This window comes from Rutidosis leptorrhynchoides, chromosome 4, assembly GCF_046630445.1.
Source record: "Rutidosis leptorrhynchoides isolate AG116_Rl617_1_P2 chromosome 4, CSIRO_AGI_Rlap_v1, whole genome shotgun sequence".
NCBI classification, from domain to species: Eukaryota; Viridiplantae; Streptophyta; class Magnoliopsida; order Asterales; family Asteraceae; genus Rutidosis; species Rutidosis leptorrhynchoides.
In genome coordinates, this window is record NC_092336.1 from 103,780,292 (window position 1) to 103,808,243 (window position 27,952).

Sequence of the window (27,952 nt, forward strand, 5' to 3'; positions counted from 1 at the left end):
GACTACCTTTACAAAAACGACTTGTAACTTATTTTTCCGACTATAAACCTATACTTTTTCTGTTTAGATTCATAAAATAGAGTTCAATATGAAACCATATCAATTTAATTCACTCAAAACGGATTTAAAATGAAGAAGTTATGGGTAAAACAAGATTGGATAATTTTTCTCATTTTAGCTACGTGAAAATTGGTAACAAATCTATTCCAACCATAACTTAATCAACTTGTATTGTATATTATGTAATCTTGAGATACCATAGACACGTATACAATGTTTCGACCTATCATGTCGACACATCTATATATATTTCGGAACAACCATAGACACTCTATATGTGAATGTTGGAGTTAGCTATACAGGGTTGAGGTTGATTCCAAAATATATATAGTTTGAGTTGTGATCAATACTGAGATACGTATACACTGGGTCGTGGATTGATTCAAGATAATATTTATCGATTTATTTCTGTACATCTAACTGTGGACAACTAGTTGTAGGTTACTAACGAGGACAGCTGACTTAATAAACTTAAAACATCAAAATATATTAAAAGTGTTGTAAATATATTTTGAACATACTTTGATATATATGTATATATTGTTATAGGTTCGTGAATCAACCAGTGGCCAAGTCTTACTTCCCGACGAAGTAAAAATCTGTGAAAGTGAGTTATAGTCCCACTTTTAAAATCTAATATTTTTGAGATGAGAATACATGCAGGTTTTATAAATGATTTACAAAATAGACACAAGTACGTGAAACTACATTCTATGGTTGAATTATCGAAATCGAATATGCCCCTTTTTATTAAGTCTGGTAATCTAAGAATTCTGGTAATCTAAGAATTAGGGAACAGACACCCTAATTGACGCGAATCCTAAAGATAGATCTATCGGGCCCAACAAGCCCCATCCAAAGTACCGGATGCTTTAGTACTTCGAAATTTATATCATATCCGAAGGGTGTCCCGGAATGATGGGGATATTCTTATTTATGCATCTTGTTAATGTCGGTTACCAGGTGTTCACCATATGAATGATTTTTATCTCTATGTATGGGATGTGTATTGAAATATGAAATCTTGTGGTCTATTATTATGATTTGATATATATAGGTTAAACCTATAACTCACCAACATTTTTGTTGACGTTTTAAGCATGTTTATTCTCAGGTGATTATTAAGAGCTTCCGCTGTCGCATACTTAAATAAGGACGAGATTTGGAGTCCATGCTTGTATGATATTGTGTAAAAACTGCATTCAAGAAACTTATTTTTGTTGTAACATATTTGTATTGTAAACCATTATGTAATGGTCGTGTGTAAACAGGATATTTTAGATTATCATTATTTGATAATCTACGTAAAGCTTTTTAAACCTTTATTGATGAAATAAAGGTTATGGTTTGTTTTAAAATGAATGCAGTCTTTGAAAAACGTCTCATACAGAGGTCAAAACCTCGCAACGAAATCAATTAATATGGAACTTTTTTAATCAATAAGAACGGGACATTCCAACTTCCCTCTTGATCCTACCACTATATATATATATATATATATATATATATATATATATATATATATATATATATATATATATATATATATATTTCTATTAAAATTCTAAAATGATGATGTCATTATTATGCTATTTCATTTGTTAAGAAAAAATCAAAAATAAAAAGAAAAAAATCTAAGCCATCTTGTTGATGTCATTAACATTAATTAAATATTTTATTATTTATTTAAAAATTTTATCATATATACCCTTCTTAACTTTAATAATAACATATTTACCCAATTAAATATGATATATTATATGAGCCCATTTTAAACATATAAACTCAACATATTTACTCATTTATTCAATCTTAATGTGATACGTCTTTATGCCTTAATTTTTTTAGCGGCAATTATTCATGCTTGCTTTTTTTTTTCTTTTTCGAGCTATGTACTATGATATTAACTACCATAATCGATACATGATAATAATCTAATTCTCCTCAACGGTATAAAGCTATTATAAGGTGAGAATATATAATGTGATCACTATTAGTTATCTTTATATATCTTTAGCTGACTGAATTTTTTTTTATTGTTGTTAGTTTCTCTTAATTGATAGGCTACGGATACTATAAATCACGTTTCATCAAAAAATTGATATGTATATCTAACTAATTATAATTGTTTACTTCTTTTGCTCACATCACCAGTAGCACTTCAGTTATTGTTTTGACTAACAATATGATGAGATAACAATACTGATTTACATACATATACAACGATATTACTACATTAATGAAAATAATAATTATTCACATTTCTATTTTGGGCTGTCCCATTTCAAGTATCTACTTGATATTTCAATCAATCAGAAGAGGTTATTCTGGAGAGAGAAGATTTCTGATTGGTGGAGAATGAAGTTAGTGAAATTTTCTAAAACTTGTAGTCGGACGGAGGGAGTATTATTATATTATTATTATTATTCAAATATATGTTTTCTTTACGAGATTAATTACGTTACATATGTATGCGAAATACACGTCTTAATAAAATGTTGTAATGTAAATTTTATGATAAGAAAAATAATAATTGTGATCAAAATTGAAAGTAAGTGGTGGGAGAATAAATGTAGTTCATTTATTCTGACTAATTTAAGTATATCAATATGTTTGTAAAAACAATGACAAGTTTCCTAGTCGGAATATGTGATTTCACGAGTCGTTAAATTAAAAGCCTTTAGCATTTATGTTCACTTAATACAAAAAAACGTCGTTAAACTGTTTTATTTAAACAAACCCGTGATTCCACGGGTCATTTCACTAGTGTGTATATATATATATATATATATATATATATATATATATATATATATATATATATATATATATATACACTCAAAATAAAGAAAACCATACACCCCCTCCCACCCTAAAAAAAAAAAAAAAAAAAAACAAATCCTTGGAGCAGCTTACTACCGTCACGTCACTGTCATCACCGCCTTCGTTTACATCGCCGGCGCAACAACCCACGGCTTCCTTACCGATCGTCTCTGACGTAAGCACCACCGGCTTCTTAGTGTTTGAGTCCGGTCTTACCAACTTATGCAATCGCTTCTTCCGCTAGAACTAAGGTTTGATTTATTCAAATTGTTAATTTTTCAAAGTTTCTTTGATATTAAAATTTATATGTTCTATTGATTTCTTTGATATTAATTGAATTTATTAATCGGTGAACCGAAATTGTATATGTGTGAATTGATTATTTGTAGTTTGAGAATTTCAGTTAATTAGATTACTAAAATGATTCTTTTTAGGCCTAATCTGAATGTTGTTACAAGCTCTTGGAATAGTATGCTGTAAATTAGGCATGGAAAGTTTTGATAATTTTATTAAATATAGATTATTATTTTGTATATGTAATGTGAATGAATATAGATTTTTAATCAATTTAACCTGTTTTTATCTTTTGCTTTACCTACATTTATGTGAATCTTATCTTAAATTAAATGCAGAGAATGAACTTATAGTCATGACAACATCATATCTTATGCCAAGTACGTTCATCGTGCAATTGGGGCCCGACGAAGTGCGACGCCTCAATCTTTATCTAGTTCATGTTGTTTTCGTCTTCCTTTTCTGTTAATTAATCGGTGTAGCGAAATTAATCGGTGAGTATCTATTGCTTTTTGTATTGATTTATTACTCCACTAATGAATGAATGAATGAATGAGTAAAAGAAAATTAATATATATAATCCTTTGATGTTTGTGCTCGATGACTACCAACATTATTAATCTGTTTGTGTTTTTTGATTACGCTTAAAATATTGCATTTGAAATGGTATTGTAATATACTTAGGTTCTCACTCTTTGTTACTTATAGTTTTGGTTTATATATGTGAAATGTGTAGTGGTTTGATGTTAGTCTTTTATTTTTTTTTGTAATTTATCTTATTGTTGCTGCTGCTGTATGTTGAAAGTCCAAGATGGATGAGAATGATTTATGTTTTACTGCATATATGGGTTATTTATAATTTTGTTATGTTAATAACTTTTGTGTGATTTTTACTTTTGATTCCATGTTGAACTTTTGTCATTTCCTTTTTATTCTTAGTTTTCTCATATTGCAGGTTCCTTATAACTACAATTGAAGGTCTTTTTTTAAGGGCATAATATATCGCAAAATAATGTTTGTTCTTTCACGCTCTTTAATTGATTTTTTGATTTTTGTTATTTACTACAGTCGTTGTTGAACTTGCTGTGCTTAAGGTCTTGCATTTGTAAAGGTATTGCAATATATTTAGGTAACTATGCGTGTCTTTTATGCAGGATGAGCATAACTCGTGTATGTACCTTTAGGACATATTGTTTTCAATCATATTGTCTTTGTTCACTATCGATATTTCCACACTTATTTTGTGACATGTAACTTTAGGACTAAGGGCTTTCGCTTATAATAAAATGTTGTTTGCAAAAGGATCGTGTCTAATGTGTTTATATGCCAAATAACTTATAATTGTGCCATGTAGCTTTAGGACTTATAATTGTATTACACATAAGTTTGTTCACATATCACTGTTTGCGCACATATACCTTGAATCGTGGTAGTAACGACTAATTAGTACCTTTTTACCACAAACATGTGACATAACAGGAAACACACCAGCAGCGGAAGCATCGGTAATTGAAGAAAAAGTGTTGCCTAGCCACCGTTTACAACCAAAAGCAAAATTTGCACTTTTTAACGACCGAGGTAAAGTAACTCCACACTAATCATAACCATACATATTATGGAAAAAAATATAATCCAACAAAATAAACTTCAACAGGCGAAAATGAAGCATCTCAATATAAAGATGAAGCAATTTGAGCCCTCTTTTGTGAATTTGCACTGTTTTATTCAATTCTTTTGCTAAACGAGACAAAGATATGATGCACCTTAACCAACTCCAGCAACGTTTTGTAAATTCGTAGTCGTGCATTCAATACAAAAAAAAAGTAGGTGGTCGCTGCAACGCGCGTCTGGCCAAACGCTTGTTTTATTAATTAAAAAGAATGATACAAGAGATAAGGACCAAATAGATACTGACCAAAACTGGTTCCCTATTAAATCGACTCGACACATACATTACAAAAGCTCGAAAGCTGAAAAGATAATTACAATTATGCTAAAGACTAAGAAGGAAACTCGGTACTCGAATGTTGACGAGAAAATACTCCTAGCTTCCGGATAACTCACATAGGCAGTGACAACTTGAGTATTCTAGTTGGGCTATAATCAAGGTACAATGCTAATTATCCAGCGACAAAGTGTCTGATTGTAACCCACATAGTCACTAGACCAATGTAGTTATTCAGAAGAGGAGCAAAAAACCTATTCTTAACCTATTCCTTCTTTGATCGTGGGATTCACATCAAATGACAGTGGGTGTGAAAAACCAATTTTGCCACTCCAATTTTCCTTTCTCCTACGATAATTGATCAATTTAAAGCTTTTTGTTTGTGTGTTGAGACTAACTTTGCACTGTGCACAGCTTGATAACACAACAAAAAGATAATAACAAAGTAACGAACAAAATTAATGCAAAAAACGTAAAGAACACATGGAATTTAACATGGTTATATCCAATATTGCTATTCGTTTAATCAACGGCCAACCAGAGAGATATTCTTATTATTTTCGTAGGCGTTAGGTTTGCAAGAGGCTAGAGTTTTAATATATAGAGAGTACAAAATAAGAAAACAGCTTGCGGAACACGATTCGCGTTTTACGAACACCCCTTGATCTTCATAACTTCAAATGCTCGACTACCTTTTTCGCGTTTCAACACAGAACCTCGTTGTCCATCCATGACTCGCGATCTGGAGGTGAACCTTGTTATCCGCGAGGGTACCCATGTACCTTGTTCCTTCGACTTTTGTGAAAACTCTTCAATCCCACTAATCTCTCACTTGAAGATTTTGAACAAAACCCATCATTCTAACCTTACTTCCGATCATAACCCACAATAACATATAACTAGCTGATTACGATTGTTTTTGATACTGTTGGATGAGACACCCAGATTACGCCGCCCTTCCACACCGCTACAATATGGGAAGGAAATCTTTCGACGCCAAAAACACCACCGAGTAATAATTTGATCTATGTTACTCGCTTGTGAACAAGAAATCTATCTGGATACAACACCTATATCACTAGTTTAGGAGATAACGGGTCAGATTCCGACCCGACTCTAACAACCCCATTGACCCAAGCATTCTATTCATATATCAAATCATTCACCGATTTATCTTTCCAACAAAGAATAAACCCACTGACAGAACAAACACGTGGTCAATACCGTAAAGGTAGCCGTGTGAGGACGAGATTACACCCTTATCTTCCACTTTACACTCTTGCTTTCATAGTTCGAACACCGACCACATACGTGCGTACAAATTTCGACAAACCCGATTTTTCACCCCGAGCTAACTCCCACTATACGGATGTGTTCTTATCAATGACTCCTAGAAAAAACTCTTGTTCATCTTCCTTAGTCGGTCGAAGCAAAATTGCCATTGGAGATGATCTACCTGAAGCACCGAAGACTCCAGTGTAACTAATTCCACCTGAACTTCTACTAGTTTCGATCCTTCCCGAGCTTCCACTTGAATAAGACCCTTCAACAATCCTAGAAAACTCAAGCCCGCTAGGATTTTCACCACCTATTTTCCACCTAGCCATTCCTCTGAAGGAATATCAAATGTATACATTGTTCTTGTCTTGTATCCGCGAGCATTAAGGGGACCGCCCTTGATCACCCTCCACCGTTGATCACTAAACACAATGTAAAGCCGCCCACGATTTAGCTTCCGAGTCGATATCAACCTTTTCTTGAGCTTGGGAATGAACCTTACATCTCTTAATATCCACTTAATACATAGGTGTATAATGGCTAAGTCTCCAATACCCGCAACATTAAGTACCCTAACATCCTCTAGACGAACCCTAACTGGAATAATATCTGAATTAGACATCTCGCTCATGTACGGGGTAACTTGAAATTAGGAACCCGAATCCAACACCCAGGACTAGGCAAGAACTCCCTCATAGCACATCAGCATCATCGATCACTACAATAACTGCACTTCCACCCGACTTTAAATTAGGGCACTTTGACGTGTAGTGACCAAACTGCTGACAATTCCAACATGTTATGTTCCTACTTCTCGATGGGCTTCCCGATCTAGTTCTCCCACTACCGACACTCAAAGCTAAACCCGAACTCTACCCTGAATCTTTCCTTCCGATTCCTTCAGTAGGAAATAAATGCCGAAAAAGTAAGCTTAGTACTTCTGGATGAACCACTAACTGATGTCACCGTGTCAAACTAACTCTCGGCTAATGAAGACAAAAGAAACAGTGCCTCCAGCTCATCCTCGAATTTAACTCTTGCTGATTTAATCGGGTTAAAATCAAGTTAAAATCGTTCACATGATCCGTTGCTGAGGTATCCTCCATCATTCTAGCGTTCTACAACTTTCCTATAAAGAAAAACTTATTTAAACAAGAAGGCTTTACATACATGTTAGATAAAGTTGCAATAAATCCCGCAATTGTACGTGGTCTCCCACACAATGTTGTAAGCGACCTACTTTGCCAGAGAAAATCGAACAACCCCTATGGTTTACAAGAGGCTAGGGTTTTAATTTGTAGGGAGTACAAAATAAGGAAACAACTCGTTGAATACGATTCGCGATTCCAAACACCGCTCGCGATCCGTGAGGGTCTTGATCTTCAAATGCTCGGTATATTTAAAGAATTTAATTGGGTCGTAGGGAGTAAGATTTTAACTAAATAAAAGAATTTAATTTTTCGATAATTAAGTGTTCTGTATATAATACTAGATTTTAAGAGCCCGTGCGTTGCACATCAGCTCTAAAAATAGTATTCGAAAACGTTAGTATTGATACTTCTTAGGTGTATGATACAATTACAATGACGAAACCCTTCATTATTGACAAGATTTGTATCGAAAACAAAGATATTGAAAATATTAGTATCGTAAACGTTATTAATGAAAACGGTTGTTAACTACTAACTACGTCATTTTAGAAATTCATCATGTGCATATACTACATTGGAACAAATACAAAATAATAATAATAATAATGTTTTTTGTTAGTGCATAATACAGTGTTTATGTAACCATATAAACTGAATATATATTGATGTGGAGCTCAATACATATGTATCTGAACAAAGTAAGTTTAACTAATGATCCGAAAAGTTGATATAATGTAACATTCAATAAAAATGAAAATATAATTACCAAGTTCGAACAACTATACCTTGTAGGCACTATATTTAACGTGTAGCATCAATGGACTGACATATGTTCGCATTGCTTGAATTTAATATAGCATTAAGATGCAAAGTATCAAACTGATCAAAGTGCGGGAAAGTTAACATAAAAAAATGCTTAAAGCATGTTAGACAATATACATGTAAATTTTACCTATTTAATAAAAAAGTTCTCACCCATCTACTACATTGTTTCTGGTCTAAGTAGGGTCAAGTGCTTTGTCACTGTTTTCCTCAGCACTGTACTCTGGCTTTTATCCTAGCTTGTATCCTCAAGTATGTCCCCCTAAATGTGGTGTTGGGTGTTGGAGACTTTTCCTTGTATACCGGCATTCTCGACTTTTTTCTTTTTTTAGTTATTTATTATCAGATAAATGTAAATAGCTTTCGTGTCCTGTATGATGTTTATTTGGCTGCCTTTGTGCACATAGCCCATTTGTTTGTATCCCAGTTTGTTTAGTAATAAAAATTCTTTTGGCATAAAAAAATGGAAACGCTTTGATCAATTTACCGGAAAAGATATTTATATTCGATTAAGAAAATAAACGTATTGCTAATATTCGGATCAAAACGTGTAAGTTGGCAGGGACACGCTAACCCTGTGTGCCGTAGCACCCACCAATCCCACCCCGAAAGAGACATGTGCCGGCAAAGTACCTCCTCCCAAGTACCACAGTGACGGCAAGGCGATTTTTACACCAGCTAGCTAGACCCCCGAAACACTTCACAAATTTCCCCCCGGAGGGAGAAATAATTCCATGCGGGGCGCCCAGACTGAGAATCGAACTTGCGCCTTTCTTCAGATCAAAGCTTCCCTCACTGTGGGCCCAGGGATCAAAGGCATCGGGTACCACTGAGCTATAAGCTCGTTGGTCGTATTGCTAATATTCAAAGTAACATTATCGGGAAACCAACTTTGAGAGACTGCTCAATCAAAATCCATCATGTAGATGAGTCGAGATAGTTACAGTACATATGTTGTATATACCTCCAACATATCACCAATATGGTGAAAAATGTTCTAGGAATGATTGCTAATATCCATACACCTGAACTATTCCTCATACTCAGAGACATAAAAATGATTATATTTCATTACTTGTGCCTTCTTGAAAGTTTGCACCACCAGTAACATGTTCATTAAAAACCTGAGAAAAATCGTTGTCTAGATTTTCCGGACCTCATGACAAACACGGTATTTTAACTCGATAAAGAACCGTGTTGTACTTAAACTCGATAAAGTACCGTGTTATACTATAGACATTTAGTGAAAGATAAAGTGGATACCAACCTGCTATTATAATTTATAGGTGTTACAACACTTCTTTGACTTTTGTTGATAGTCATTGCAAAGTACACGGATAATGAGTATAGTCCGTTATTGCTAACTGTCACACAATGCACCGTTAAGGTTCATAAGGGAGCCCATTATTGCAAACTGTCTCACAATGCACCTGTTCATTCATAACATCAAATCAAATTAATATAATAAAAAATTGGCTTACTATATGAACAATAAAATAATTGTAAATATATTCATGATAATTAAGAGAAAAAAAACTCAGAATTTTTTGAAAAGAGAAGGGTTATGGATCAACCCAAATTGTTTTGACCCATAACAAACATGACTTGTTTCCTTAATGTGACGACCCGGAAATTTCTGACCAAATTTAAACTTTATCTTTAAATGATTTAATGTTTTCGACACGATAAGCAAAGTCTGTAATGTTGAGTCTCAAAGTTTTTGAACTATATTCATGTAATCAATTATTCTTTGACTGTTCTCGAAGATTCACGAACAATATATATATAACTTAATGTGCACATATATATATATATATATATATATATATATATATATATATATATATATATATATATATATATATATATATATATATATATATATATATATATATATATATATATGATTTCAAGTTATTTAGTAAACGATAGTAACATTCGATTATTGATTCGATTGATATTTAGATAAGTTAACTAAAACGTTTAAGATGAACCAGTAAAACACTAATTTGCTACAGTATTTTCGAATTGCTACAGTACCCGAAAAGCTACACTGTTTTCGAAAATCACTATTTGCTACAGTAAAAAAACTTTGCTACATTAGCTTTGCTACAGTAAAACACTATTTCAAAATAAAAATGTATATATGTATATGTATATACTACGAGACGATGATTTATAGAAGTAAATGACCAAAACACTCGAAAGTTTCGGATCAAAACGTGTAAGTTGGCAGGGACACGCTAACCCTGTGTGCCGTAGCACCCACCAATCCCACCCCGAAAGAGACCTGTGCCGGCAAAGTACCTCCTCCCAGGTACCACAGTGACGGCAAGGCGATTTTTACCCCAGCTAGCTAGACCCCCGAAACACTTCACAAATTTCCCCCCGGAGGGAGAAATAATTCCATGCGGGGCGCCCAGACTGAGAATCGAACTTGCGCCTTTCTTCGGATCAAAGCTTCCCCCACTGTGGGCCCAGGGATCAAAGGCATCGGGTACCACTGAGCTATAAGCTCGTTGGTTGCACTCGAAAGTTTAAGATACACTTTGAGTGATATAGTTTATTGATAATTTAAGACTATATTTTAACAAAGGTACGAGTCACGAAACGTAAAGAGCCAGTTTTCTCAGCGTACGAATGGACATTCGAAAAACCGGAACCGGGACATAAGTCGAGTGATGACGTACGACTTATCGGAACAAAAATTACAAGTCAACTATGCACGTGAATTTAATATAATATATAATTAATTATATAAATTATATATTATAAATATAATTAAATAATATGTCGACAAACAACGGGACAAAACATTGTGAGCTGGAATCCCTAACCATGCGATCGCATGGGGTACTGTTTCAAGTCAGGTACTATAAAACTCGATCTGGCTCCAGTTTCTTTTCCTCACTCATTTTTACTCCGTATTATTATTATTATTATTATTATTATTATTATTATTATTATTATTATTATTATTATTATTATTATTAGTGGTAGTGGTAGTGGTAGTGGTAGGGGTAGGGGTAGGGGTAGGGGTAGGGGTGGGGTAGGGGTAGGGGTAGGGGTAGGGGTAGGGGTAGGGGTAGTGGTAGGGGTAGGGGTAGTGGTAGTAGTAGGTCATGAGCGTGTCACTTTCAAAATGGGTTTCGAGCGGGATAGAGCTAAGGAAATTATGTGTTATAACTATGGAGGTTATGGGTAATATTCGCAAGTCAAACCTAGTGTTTATCATCTCAGTAGTAGTAGTAGTAGTGGTAGTGGTAGTTGTAGTGGTAGTGGTAGTGGTAGTGGTAGGGGTAGGGGTAGGGGTAGGGGTAGGGGTAGGGGTAGGGGTAGTAGTAGGTCATGAGCGTGTCACTTTCAAAATGGGTTTCGAGCGGGATAGAGCTAAGGAAATTATGAGTTATAACTATGGAGGTTATGGGTAATATTCGCAAGTCAAACCTAGTGTTTATCATCTCAGTTGCGTCTACGTACTTTTCTGCAATATTGAATCACAATATTGATAAGTGAGCATTCATATCTTATCTTTTATATATTAATTGTGTATCCATATCCTCGAGTATATATATTTATGCATGCTTGTATGCTAAATTTCGTCGTTAAGCAGTTTATGATGAATCATGAATTAAATACATATATTACTGATAAAAGGTATATGATATGCATGTTTTTGGAAAGCTGGCGAAAAATCAATAATTTTTCATTTAGAAATCGCGTAATTTCGATGAACGAATTAAAAGATATGGACAACTGAATTATGATTAATGATAATTGGAATTGCTTTTGAATCTGCAATTAAGATTTAAACAACCTGTTTATGAGATTGATAAATTGGATTTTTGAATACTACTAGCCGAGCAAATGAATCCTTATATAAGGCACGTCTCGTTTTGTTAAACAACTGTCAATATTGACTTTTTGAAACGACTTTGGATAACTTTTGTATGTCGATCTCGAGCATTAGGATTGTGATACATTATGACCTGACCTAGCTTGATAGACATTTATTGACCAACATATGTTCTCTAGGTTGAGATCTACGGTTATTTGGTAATCTGAGTTTCGGTCACATTTTGGTGAACGACCTTATATGATGCTAAGGTGAGTTTCATTTGCTCTCTTTTTAATTGATTTTTGCAATATATATTTTTGGGCTGAGAATACATGCACATTATTTTAAACGCAATGGATACAAGTACATACTTAATTCTACACCGAGTTTGAACCGAAAATCCCTTAGCTTTGGTAACTAGTAACTGCTGGTTATAAGAACTGGTGGGCGCGAGTAGTAGTATATGGATCCATAGGGCTTGATATCCCCGTCCGAGCTAGAGCACTAGCCTTTTAACGGACGCATGCTATTTGAGAAGCGTACACGTTTGTTTGCGTGTATTATTAAGATGATTATACAAAGGGTATAAATTATATATACGTTAAGTTTAGTTAACAAGGTGCTCAATTTCGTAGAATATTTTGATAAACGTTTCTGGATGAAACAACTGAAAACTTGTGATTCACCTTTATATACATATTATGCGCAACATTAAAACTATGAACTCACCAACCTTTGTGTTGACACTTGTTAGCATGTTTATTCTCAGGTTCCCTGGAAGTCTTCCGCTGTTTGCTTATATGTTAGACAAGCTATGTGCATGGAGTTTTACATGTCATATTTTTTTAAGGAAACGTTGCATTCACCAAATCATCACCATGTATCTTATTTTGACTGCATTGTCAACGGAAGTACAATTGTAAACTATTATTTACGGTGATTGTCTATATGTAGAAATCATCAGATGTCAAAAACCTTTGATTTAAATAGTCATTTATGGTGTGCCTTTTCAAAAGAATGCAATGTTTACAAAACGTATCATATAGAGGTCAAATACCTCGCAATGAAATCGATGAATGACGTGTTCGTCCATATGGATTTGGAGCGATCGTCACACTTAACCCCTAACTTACCCATTTTGCTACTTCAAATGAAAACAAACAGAAATATCCATTTACTTCAGTGTGTGTATGTGTTTATAGACATCTCTACTTCATTATTAGAAAACTTACAAATTCTGGACAAGAGAAGTGAGAAGAGTTATAGGTTAACCCAACTTGTTTTGACCCATATAAAACATTAGTTAATATTTAGTTTAAAAATGTTTCAACCGGACTCGAAAACTTTTTGTAGTGAGTTGAAAAAAAAAAAAGGTTTCTTGGGATTACACTACACGTGCGACTTCACATCAGAATTTGGGTCCCATCAAATGTGATTTAACCTATTAGAACATGACCATTGGAAAGTTGACAACCTCACCTTTCCATAGACAGTTTATTTGTCAAAAATGGATTTATGATTTGAAAGTTATAACCCTACAAAAACAGACTCCCGAACTGTGTTGTTGCTGTACTGATGTAGCTATTACATGTTGTTTTTAAATAGAAGTTACAGACCTCGGTCCCCGTTCCGGCATCTATTCAAAACGTGCCTAGACTCGAAAAACTCGAACATATAATATATCGTATTTACGCTTGTAGGGAACATTGTATGTCCAAATTATTAGTTTTACCCAAACTTAACCAATTACTACTTACGAGCTTCAAAGTAAGCCCGAGAGTCATTTTACCACTTTTACCGAAAATGACATTAAAATAGGTTAATGACCCAAACTCTTATCCAATGTACCCGAGTAACCCAAAATCGCACCACAACTCTAAAATGAGAATATAAACCTGTTGACAACTTCAAATTTCAAATGACAATGTATACGGGTCAAAATGGACACTATTTCACCCATATGGGTCAAGACTTACACTTTAACCAAAATATAACCAAAACTCATTTTCAAAATACCAAAACCTGCAAATTTATTTGATACAACATATGTGACAAATGTAAGTTAACAAATGCCTAATTTAACACTCATTGGTCAAACGGGTCGAACTCACCCAAATGCTCACCAAAGACGACTCCAACATTATAACACCCAAAAAGCTATAATTATCTTTCAAAATTCAGTGGTATAAATATTTACAAACCATCGGATGATTTCATAACCAAAACACCATATGACCCTTTTTAGTAAAACAAAACAAAAGGGCGGTTTATCACAAGTTAACCACCAAAAGATGACGCCTTTAGTGAGGCCTTAACTTATCAGAAAAGTAGACACATTATCTTTGAGCAGCAAAATAGAAAATTATCCTTAATAGCGAATGAGCTTTTTAAAGGAACCGACTAATCGGGAGAGCATGTGTGATGTGTAAAATCTAGTATATAAATTATCTCTGAAAAATGCCGGTTTAAAGATTACTACACACTAACGGGCAGTGTACCCGATCGTGCAATAGTATAAAGTTAGTAAATCCGAAATCGTTTCAAGGACAGTTTACGCGTGTGAATTAAGATTGTAACTAATGAAAATAAACTAAGTTAATCTAAGAAAATGAAAAGTACGAAATAGTTTTGTTGGTGGCTATTTAACGATTAGCCAAATCAAGATTTGATTTGAAAATAAAAACAATATTTTTGAATTTTTAGATTTATTAAACTTAAAACAAGAAAGCAATTAAGATAATTTGATATCAATAGAATGGAAATGCTCGTCTAGACCTTTTACCCTCGGAATTGGATGTTTTTATACTTTAGCCCGATTTAAGACTCAATACATGCAAATTACTCAGTCGACCCGCCAAGAGTTCTCTTTAACAAGTACTCAAACTAGAATTACTAGATGTAGGGTTCCCTGACACCTAAGACCTTTTCGTTTGTGACTAATTAATTAACTAGATCAAAGATTTGAATAACAATTGCCTTTGCGTTCGCTCTACACAATTCACCCCTATATTGTTTAACCGTTTAAACTTAATTTACCCCCTTGGTCCGGTTTAGCAAACAATCAATTAAGACAAATCAATTGTAAACTAGTGTATTAAATCAACAAGAGTTCTCTTTATCAAACAAATACACTAATCAATCAAGTTCATAAAGTTAAACATCAATAAGAATCGATCTTTTATTCAAACTATTGAAATAAACATGCATAAGTTCATAAATCATAAATCATAACATCCAAAACCTCGGTTATTAATCTAGACAAGCATTATAAGTTTAGCCAACAATCATGGCTGAAAACAAAATCATAAATAAACAATTAAGATAATTCATTATGTTTGATAAGAATTAAACCTAGTTGAAATCGTAATCTTGAACGATTGATGAATTGAAACGCGTTCCCAGAATGATTGAGTTGATTAAATGATGTTGGGATTCCCCAAAAGTCACCAAAAATCGCCCCAAAGCTGCTGGAATTCGTCTGGATAAAAGTGTGTAAAAGTTAGGGTTTAAATTTCTTATTTATAGCTCAAAAACCGCCACCAGATACGACCCGCGCCACGGCCCCTTCAGCCGCGCCGCGGCTTAACACATCGCCAAATTCCCACCTTTATAAATATGCTCGACCTTCAATTTACGTTGTAACCCGCGCCGCGGGCTCTAAAGCCGCGCTGAAATGTCCCGTTCTTATTGATTAAAAACGTTCCATATTAATTGATTTCGTGGCGAGGTTTTGACCTCTATATGAGACGTTTTTCAAAGACTGCATTCATTTTTAAAACACCATAACCTTTATTTCGTAAATAAAGGTTTAAAAAAACTTTACGTAGATTATCAAATAATGATAATCTAAAATATCCTGTTTACACACGACCATTACATAATAGTTTACAATACAAATATGTTACATCGAAATCAGTTTCTTGAATGCAGTTTTTACACAATATCATACAAACATGGACTCCAAATCTTGTCCTTATTTTAGTATGCAACAGCGGAAGCTCTTAGTATTCACCTGAGAATAAACATGCTTTAAACGTCAACAAAAATGTTGGTGAGTTATAGGTTTAACCTATATATATCAAATCGTAACAATAGACCACAAGATTTCATATTTCAATACACATCCCATACATAGAGATAAAAATCATTCATATGGTGAACACCTGGTAACCGACAATAACAAGATGCATTTTTAAGAATATCCCCATCATTCCGGGACACCCTTCGGATATGATATAAATTTCGAAGTACTAAAGCATCCGGTACTTTGGATGGGGTTTGTTAGGCCCAATAGATCTATCTTTAGGATTCGCGTCAATTAGGGTGTCTGTTCCCTAATTCTTAGATTACCAGACTTAATAAAAAGGGGCATATTCGATTTCGATAATTCAACCATAGAATGTAGTTTCACGTACTTGTGTCTATTTTGTAAATCATTTATAAAACCTGCATGTATTCTCATCCCAAAAATATTAGATTTTAAAAGTGGGACTATAACTCACTTTCACAGATTTTTACTTCGTCGGGAAGTAAGACTTGGCCACTGGTTGATTCACGAACCTATAACAATATATACATATATATCAAAGTATGTTCAAAATATATTTACAACACTTTTAATATATTTTGATGTTTTAAGTTTATTAAGTCAGCTGTCCTCGTTAGTAACCTACAACTAGTTGTCAACAGTTAGATGTACAGAAATAAATCGATAAATATTATCTTGAATCAATCCACGACCCAGTGTATACGTATCTCAGTATTGATCACAACTCAAACTATATATATTTTGGAATCAACCTCAACCCTGTATAGCTAACTCCAACATTCACATATAGAGTGTCTATGGTTGTTCCGAAATATATATAGATGTGTCGACATGATAGGTCGAAACATTGTATACGTGTCTATGGTATCTCAAGATTACATAATATACAATACAAGTTGATTAAGTTATGGTTGGAATAGATTTGTTACCAATTTTCACGTAGCTAAAATGAGAAAAATTATCCAATCTTGTTTTACCCATAACTTCTTCATTTTAAATCCGTTTTGAGTGAATCAAATTGCTATGGTTTCATATTGAACTCTATTTTATGAATCTAAATAGAAAAAGTATAGGTTTATAGTCGGAAAAATAAGTTACAAGTCGTTTTTGTAAAGGTAGTCATTTCAGTCGAAAGAACGATGTCTAGATGACCATTTTAGAAAACATACTTCCGCTTTGAGTTTAACCATAATTTTTGGATATAGTTTCATGTTCATAATAAAAATCATTTTCTCAGAATAACAACTTTTAAATCAAAGTTTATCATAGTTTTTAATTAACTAACCCAAAACAGCCCGCGGTGTTACTACGACGGCGTAAATCCGGTTTTACGGTGTTTTTCGTGTTTCCAGGTTTTAAATCATTAAGTTAGCATATCATATAGATATAGAACATGTGTTTAGTTGATTTTAAAAGTCAAGTTAGAAGGATTAACTTTTGTTTGCGAACAAGTTTAGAATTAACTAAACTATGTTCTAGTGATTACGAGTTTAAATCTTCGAATAAGATAGTTTTATATATATGAATCGAATGATGTTATGAACATCATTACTACCTCAAGTTTAGTAGGTAAACCTACTGGAAGTGACAAGAAATGATCTAGCTTCAAAGGATCTTGGATGGCTTGAAAGTTCTTGAAGTAGGATCATGACACAAAAACAAGTTCAAGTAAGATTTTTACTCGAATTAAGATAGTTTATAGTTATAGAAATTGAATCAAAGTTTGAATATGAATATTACCTTGAATAAGAAAGATAACCTACTGTATATAACAAAGGTTTCTTGATCTTAGATGATTACTTGGAATGGATTAGAAAGCTTGGAAGTAAATTAGTAAACTTGAAGGGATTTTTGAAGTGTTCTTGAAGTGTTCTTCCTATGATGATTATAGCTTGATTCTTGAAGTGATTTTTGATGAAGATGATGATTAACTACTGGAAAAATACGTTCATAATAGTGTGGGTGTGTTGAGAGAGAATTAGAAAGAGAATTGGAAGTGAAATGGAGTGAATGATGAGTGGTAATTGGTGAGTGGTGAGTGGGGTTAAAAGGAGTTCTAGTTAGTTGACTAGCTCATGGTAGAAGTTAAAATTGATTAGTCATACATGACATAATCAAGAGTAGAATCCCATGCTAGTTCCTATTGGTATATACCCATAGTAAGTACGTTTTGAAGCTGTGTATAATACGGGTAAAAATACGACTAGAATTCTTGATGAAAGAAAAGAATGGAAAAGTAACTGTAACCATTTTCGTTAAGTATGAGTGTTTTGATATATGTCTTGAAGTCTTCCAAAAGTATTTTAATACATCTAAATACACTACATGTATATACATTTTAACTGAGTCGTTAAGTCATCGTTAGTCGTTACATGTAAGTGTTGTTTTGAAACCTTTAAGTTAACGATCTCAATTAATGTTGTTAACCCATTGTTTATTATATCTAATGAGATGTTAAATTATTATATTATCATGATATTATGATATATTAATATATCTTAATATGATATATATACATTTAAATGTCGTTACAACGATAATCGTTACATATATGTCTCGTTTCGAAATCCTTAAGTTAGTAGTCTTGTTTATATGTATATAACTCATTGTTAATATACTTATGGAGATACTTACTTATCATAATCTCATGTTAACCATATGTATATCCATATATATATCGTCATGCCGTTTTTACAAGTTTTAACGTTCGTGAATCGCCAGTCAACTTGGGTGGTCAATTGTCTATATGAAACATATTTCAATTAATCAAGTCTTAACAAGTTTGATTGCTTAACATGTTGGAAACATTTAATCATGTAAATATCAATCTCAATTAATATATATAAACATGGAAAAGTTCGGGTCACTACACGCGCCGCGGCTCGTGCACATAATTTTTCTCTAATCTTTTATAATACTCGCTCGAAATCAACATTAAACATCAAATTAAGGCAACGATGATAGGATAACATAAACTATACCTCAAAATGATCTAACAATCGTACAAATAATCTTCTCGACTCTCGAATCCCAAATCTCTCAAATGTCTTCCAAAATACTCAATTCGTATCCAAACGGACCCAATAATGATCGATATTGCGAGAGAAATCATAGATGAAATGCGCAATATCAATGTGATTGTTATATGTATTAGATTATCAAACCTCCTGTTGATACATGATGCACATAATATAAAATTTTATACCTGAAGATTAGCATGAGTTTGAGCTGCTTTCTATCTCCAAACCGTCACTGAGGACTTTTCACAAACACCTACAATGTTTCAAAAACACATTGTTTAACTTAAAACATAACCAACTAAACAATAAGAATAAACATATATAAATAGATAAATAAACTTAATATATGAAGGTAATGATAGCAAAGAGTTATAAAACGTAAACATTTACGAATGGAGATCATAATTTTTTTTTGAAGGCAACCATATATTAAAACTCAAAGAAACAGATAGAAGTACATGAGAGTAGCCATAATATGACTTCATGACTACAGCCCCATTCTAACTCATACATATAAACAGTGTAGAAACAATAAGCATGATGTCTTCATCTTTAATATCAAGTTAGCTCTTTATTTATTACAATACCCATCATAGTAAATCAATAAGCATAGAACTAAAATCTAAATTGTTAAGATTGCAACAATTTTTCATGAGTTAGCGTATAGAACACAAAAATTGATATAAATAACGAAATAGCATCTTTATTGCAAAGCTGAAAGATTAAATCATCGGTACAAATTAAAGCAACAAATCAAATTCGTGAAAATACCTTGTATGAAATGGCGATGACTGTTGTGGTCGTCGGACCGTACGAATGTTACACTGCTTCAAAATCAACCATGTTAATCAACAATTGAAAAACCTTCAATGTCTTATCGATCGAAGGAGATGAGTACGCCGGAGTCGGATGAAATCTACCGGCAACGTTTGAGTTTTGTAACAGATTGATTGTGTCGTGTAGTTTTTTGGGATTTTATTTGGTATCATGAAACCCTAATTTTGGAGCTGTGGAAGAAACTGAGCGTCAAAGCAACCCCTTAATTCAGTTTCTAATCCTTGATTAAACCTGGACACGTATATTTTTGTTGTAATTAGTGGACTTAATTATGATTTATTCTGTAATTAACATGTGGAAAATATTAATAAGGGTGATTATAAGGGTGACACATCAGCATTGATTCACATGCTTTATAAGGAGTAGAGAAGAGATAGAAATCATATTAATAGAAATGAAAGTGTTGAATGATTAAGAAACATATTTCAACTTGGAATGGTTCAAGTTCAACATCTTACGTTTTTCAAATGTCATCAATAAACACATTAAATGCTTGACAATTCAGTATAAAAATACTGGAACATTCAAACAAAAGGCAATTAGACACTTTATTAATGAATACTTCTTTAGAGGGAAAAATATGAAATAGATAACACGGTTAACAACTACTATTCCTTCTTTCAAAATTAGTATTATGAACTAAACAACACGTCTTATATAAATTCATTCAATTATTATAATATGATTCTTGTAAATTTTTAACGTGCAAGTAAAGGTGCACATACATAGAGAAAAATAAACTTAAACTATCTTACGTAAGAAAAGGTTAAAAATATTGTTTGAATGACATCGATCTCAAAGGAATGTTCTTCTTTGTCACATGGACTTCTTTAGACTATAATTAGTCAATAGAAGGATTGTTCAAGATTTCGGTTTGTGTCTTACTTAATTAAAAATTACATAATGAAGAAGAAACACAAATATATATTCACGGGGGAAAAGATACAATTTTAATTAAATTACCAATCTTTTAGAAAAACTAGAAAGCATATATTAATGCACCTATTTTGCAAAATTTGTGGTCTTAATTACACAGAGTTTGTGTTTGGACCACACTTGAAGAAAGGAGTTGTGTAATCTAGGATGGCCACATATGTTATTGATTGATATTAAAAATCGGATCTTGATTAAACCAAGTGAATCCATGAAGAAAAGTGTAAGATTAGGTAGTGATAAGTGTTAGGGGTGTGTGTATGCATGTGAAAGTGCATGGGGTTGATGATTATGCCACATGAGCCACAACAACTAGATGAAGTTATGCATAATCATATATGCGGTTCAATATTTGTTTATATAGTATATAATTTGGTTGAACCTTTATATTGTTAAAGAGTTGATCATAACTTAAACATGAAAGTGTAGTGGTAAGTGGTAACAAGGATTTGTTTGGTCATAAGCAGTGGCGACGACGGTTTTCAATGTTCTTTTCGAAGTTTTTGAGAAACAATGAAGAAAAAAAAAAGTAAACACGTAGTGTTACCATTTATAAGTTAAAATGGATTCACAAATTTAGTTTTAAATTTGGTAAAACGAAAACAAAATTATAATTTTCCGTTAAAAATTAAGAAATTATTGTCACACGTTTCACGATCGCTGGAGAGGAGTGGGAAACGCGAGTCCTTCAACGTTTTCGGTGGAAAATGACGACAAATACCACTCTCACTCCGCAAGCTCTTGATTGTATTGGTATGTAAGTTTTGTATATGTTTGAAGACTGTGAAAAGTCGAAGGACTATTTTACAAATAATTTAAACTTGTAAATATACTCCGTAATATATTTATTCAGTTTTATTAATTTTTTAATATTGTTAAGTTCGTGTATTTTTTGTTTCTAGCATTTGTATGTTTGAAGTTGTAATTTACAACAGATTTATAGTAGTGAAAGTCAAATTGAATTAAAATGAAAACAATACCTGAAGATAAATCAGTAAATCGTTAGAGTATCTATAATTGACTAATTGTTGATACTTTATACTCTGTAGTTCTTTATTAAGAGTGTGTACAGAGATTTTTTACAAAAAGATTGTGAATTAAATAATTAGAGCTTTTTTTCATAGCTTATTATAATATGGAGTAACAATTAAAGATATTTTTCCGTTCTAGAAAAAAAAAAAAAAAAAGTCGCCCATAATGTTAAATTTATGATAGTAAATGACGGTAATTTTAATTCATCTCATTGAAAATAACTTTGAGTTAAAATATTAAAAGAAAAAAAAATGACTTAGTTATTAAGAGATTTTAAATGAGGGTAATCTAATAACTTTTTTAGTTTATTTTGTAAATAGAATTATTATTTTTTTAAAAGACCAAAATAATAAGATTTGAATGGGACATTATATATTGTAATTATATTTATTTGAATTTTTCTAATCATAACTATAATAAATACAATTAAAGAGAATGCAAAGTTTTTTTTTTCTTTTTCTTACAAACATTCAATCAAAATCATTGCTTCACAAACCTTCAATCAAAATCAATGGTCTTTCTTTTTAATTTAATCAGTTCTGATTAAATTTTTTTTTCCCGAAAACTCTAAACAACTGGAAGCATGAGGCGTTTGTAAAAAAAATATCGTGTACACTTGGGATGTTTTGATAATGTAGAATGATTAAGCACTGAATGATTCATAAATTGAATAATATAAAAATTATGTATGAATTTAATTTTGAATGACAATAAAGTATTTGATAATCATTATAAATGAACAACATGAATGAAGTAAAATTACCTTATTAATCATGATAACTACACTGATTGCAATCTTGACCCGTATGTAATAAGTATACATTTTATAGTGTCTATAGTTAATATATGAGTTGGATATGTATACTGACTCGGAATATGATATTCTTATATGATAAAGGAAAGGAGAAGGTAAGATCTGTAAGTTTTTGCCTTGCGCTATCAGGTGAGTAGGATTATCCTTATGGATATTAGTATAGAGTAACAGGTGTCATTACTCATGCCATGATTGCAAGATTATACTGTTATATGTGTTTGAATGTGGTTTTGTAGTTTTATGTGCACAAGTGGTCACCTTCAACCGAGTAGGTTGGGTTCGATTGCTACTATCTGAGTAGTATTGTTGAAATGGCGCATGAGTTGCGTCAGGAATGCTATGCGAGAGAGTCAGTAGCAGTTTCTATCGGTAAACTCTAGCCCGATCAGCTAGTGGTTGTAGGCTCGGCCAGGCCATCGTTCCTCTTGTGGTATACTATATGTATGTGTTATTTGTTTTTGATCGAAGCTGGGATTGTGACTATATATTGTTACCCATATTGATATCTCATTCAATTTGTGTTGCGTTAATTCTCCACATTTCTCCCCATGCGGGTTAGAAGCGCATGCTTTAGCATGGGAGAAGCAATGTTTTACTTGTGTTATGTTTGACACCCTTTTTGAACTATGATGTCTCTAATGTATTTTGATACATGTTATTGAAAGTAACACTTGTGGTGGTTGTTTAATAATATATTTTAATATATGATGCTGACTAAATGTTTCCGCTGTGATATATGTATTATAAAAAAAGGTACGGTGTTACATAAACCATTCTCAGAAAAACACCGAGCCTTCGGGAGAACGTTAAAATCCGCAGTGACACCCGAAATTGGGAACCCAGAAAGCTCGGCCGCCGCAAGCCTCATCAAACTATCATAATTAAGAAGTCACCGCAAAAACACCAATTCTGCCCTGGGGGCAGAAACCAGATCTCCAACATGGACAGCGTCGTCTGGCACCGCCCTAAGGGTACAATCGGAGAAGGCGAACCTAGGCAATGAACAATCCATGGCAACCACAACACCCCCACACCAAACCCCACCTATTACCACTCTGCTCCACCCTCCAAGACCCACAAAGGTCCCCACCAACGGGGCAAAGAAACTACCCCTCATGTCATCAGAAATATACACCGCAAACACCGTTACCAGCCACCATCCAAGGCCACCACTAATGGGGTAGAAGACCTAACGAGACCGACAATAGTCATACCCCAACCACAACAGATAGCATCTGGTGGCCACCACCGAACACCACCAAAACGGAAGCACTCAATACTAGCATTAACCCGGTGAACACAACGGCAGAAAGTCGACCAAACCAACAACCCCCGGTGGCCACCACAAACAGGGTGGTGCACACCGACAACTGCTACCTCATACTGATCGGAAAAAATATGAATACGCTACGAAATGGCGAACAAATGGAGTCCAAAGCAACCATTTTCGAACCCACCACGAGAACGTTGGTAGTGACCTACTATGGTCACGGGAAAAACCTCTGCTGCCAAAACAAGGAAAGCTACCCCCGGATAAACAGAACGACGTTTTAAGAAAACTTTTAACAGAGATTAACACTTATTACTGTTGGGGAAGTTATCTGTGACGACCCGGGAATTTCCGACTAAATTTAAACTTAATCTTTATATGATTTCGATACGATAAGCAAAGTATGTAATGTTGAGTCTAGAAAATTTTGAAACGATGTTCATATATTCAATTGACCTTCGACTGCTCTCGACGATTCACGAACAATTAATTGTAAATAGATATGTGCGTATGTATATATAAATAATAATTCGAAATATGATTTGAAGTATTATATGTGTTGTTATTAAAAATTAATAAAATAAAAATAGGATATTATAATAATTATTATTTAAAATATATCTCTATATATAAATAAAGTATATTAAAAATAAATATTAAATGATTGTAATACTCGTTTGATGTTTCGATTGATATTAAGCAAGTTAAATTCAAACTTATGTAATTTTAAAATAAACGGTGATACGAAAATGTGTTCTATAAATTTTAGGCTTAATAGAAATGTATTTAGGAACTATTTGTTAAGTTTTAACACTTTTTATATTTTATCCATAAATGAGAGGAACAGTTGATGTAATTTTTATCTAATAAATTAATGATCAAATTTTATACCATAATGACCAAAATAAATAAATATAATTAATTTTAAAATATGGGATTTTTTCTGAATTAAATTTATCCGTAAATGTTTAGCAATGGACCACGATATACTATCTGTGTTAAAGTGTCGGCAAGCGATATAGTAATTGAATCCCGTGAATGAATTGTAACTCACTGTTGTTGGTTCTATTATAATAGAAATCCTATATCATATTTATATATACTTTCATATGCATATTATACATTCATCATTCATTTCTTCAACCTTACACCCACACCACGAGATCACCATCACTGGGAACCGCCAACCCACCTTCATCACTACCACCGGCATCCTCCACCATAAACCACTTAATCATCATCACCATCGAGTTAACCGTGTGGTTTGTTTCTTTTCTGTCGTGAAAATCCATTAAAACATACATCCCAGTCTGGCACCGGTCCATGACGATGAAACCCAAGTCTCCAATGCCAACACTGAGGTACTTGATTATAACGATACTTTACCACCTTCTTTACTATTACAGTTTCATCATCGTTGCTATATGTTCCCATGTTCAACCATCAATCCACCACTACCACGATTCCCCACCATCGAACTTCTGTTTTTAAGCTCGAAACCACCATAGTTCAACCTGCAAGAGCTGCTTGTTTTCCTTCACGACTGCAGCTGCAGCTGCCAAACTTCTGTTTCAATCTAAACTACTGCTAAATTGTTCCTGTTCCGGTCATAAACCTAACCCAAAACAAAACCCACTTGGTTGTTGATCGACCACCATCAAACCCATCTATTTTTGTTTTCTTTCATAAGCACACCTTGAACCACCAAGTCATCACTAGATTTTTTTTTGCTGTAGCTTATATGTCCTTGTTGCAACTCGTATCCTTGTTAAACTGCTACTCCACGAAACCACTATCAAATTGAAGATCACCATTGACATAAACCATATACATACACTTATTTCCCTGTTTCCTACTGTTCGAACGCCACCACATCACAAAGTCACTGCTATAGCCGCTATTCTTTTTCTGTTTTTATTCTAAGTTCGAACCATGCTATTACCATTTATGTTACAGCGACTAAAATAATGATGATACTATTACAACGTGAATTGGTGAGGGATGATGACAAGCACCTACCTTGTTTCTTTCTGTTTTAAATAAACGAGTACACCATAAAGTAGATGATGACGTTTAAAAAAAAAAGAAAGAAAGAAACATGTCGGCTGCTTTATTTCTGTTTCTATCAAGTTTCATGTACCGTATTTTTTTTTAATTCTATCTGTCCATTTAAAATTGATTGGGTTTGTGATCTTGTTGTTGGGCCACGAATTCAATCTGTTGGGCTTGAGAAACCGTTGTTGGGCCTGTATCAGGGCTGATCGAGCAACTTGTTTTTGCTACTGCTTCGAACTTGTTTTTGGTTCCAGCTGATGAAGACAATGAGATGATACGATGATGTTGTTATAATTATGATTATGATTATAATTATGATGACAATGATGATAGAACATGATTAAGACGTGATGTTTTGATGATAATAAAACTTAGATAATGATAATAATGGATGATGGTATTAATGTTAATGATGATGACGATATCACAATGATATTGATGATGATAACGGGTTGATAATTAACGAAGTCAGTTATGATTATGATGATAATTCGTATACAAAATCGATGAAGATTAGGATGAGGAAGATAATTTTAGAAATAAAGGAAACAGATATACGGTTATAGGAATATTATGTGGTAATTAAAAACAGAAAAAGCAAAGACAAATGGTTAAGGGGTGTTTGGGTTAACGAGAGGTCACGGGTTCGAGCGTGGTCCAGGGCAGTTCTTCTTAAACAAAGCTTTTTAGGGTATACACAATTTCTTTTATTTTTATTATTATTATTATGATTATTATTATTATTGTTATGATTATTATTATTAGTTATTAAGATTATAATTAGGATTATAAATTATTATTGTTACTAGTGTTATTATTATTAAAAGCATTACTAATAATACTAGTATTATCATTATAATTATTAGTATCACCATTATAATTATTATTATAAGTATTATCATTATTATTATTATTTTCATTATTAGGAAAACAATACAACTTAATATTTTATCATTAATATTAGTATTATTATTATTATTATTAAAACTATTATCATTAGTAGTAAAATTATAGTTATTATTATCAGTATTATTATTATTAACATAAGTATCATTATTAACAATATCGTTATTATTAGTATTATCATTATTAATAAAATTATTATTATTGTTATTATTAGTAAACCATTATTATCAAAAATATCATTTTTTTTTATAATTATTATGTACATAAAGTATACATAGTACATATACCATAATTATATTAACATTTCATATAACTATATATCAAACATATTATCATTTTTCTTATAAATACCTTCGTATAACAAACTAATGATTTCAAAAAATAATATTAATCATATATAAATATATGTATATATATATATTAATATAACTAAATGAATAGATAATAATAATTATATATATATATATATATATATATATATAATAAATATATATAACATGTAATTTAAGATATAATATAAGTAAACCTTTTTAAATGGAGTTTAGTATAAAGTCTATGTAACCACAAATATATAAATAATATGTTAATAAATGAAATTATGTAAATTTCCATCATATGTGTTGATAGATATATAATTGATATAGGTTCGTGAATCCGAGGTCAACCCACACTTGTTCAATGTCGTCATATGTACTTTTACTACAAAATACAATACCGTGAGTTTCATTTGCTCCCCTTTTAAATGCTTTTGCAATATATATTTTTGGGACTGAGAATACATGCGCTTTTATAAATGTTTGACGAAATAGACACAAGTAATTGAACT

General features: G+C 32.7%; 1 long non-coding RNA gene across 1 annotated transcript; it reads left to right on the forward strand.

Annotated features, from left to right (window-relative positions):
* Positions 1-2,949: 2,949 nt before the first annotated feature.
* Positions 2,950-4,958, forward strand: LOC139904396 (uncharacterized). Its single transcript, XR_011778779.1, has 4 exons — positions 2,950-3,134; positions 3,516-3,671; positions 4,657-4,755; positions 4,832-4,958. It is a non-coding gene; the product is annotated as an uncharacterized lncRNA (long non-coding RNA).
* The last annotated feature ends 22,994 nt before the right edge of the window (positions 4,959-27,952 follow it).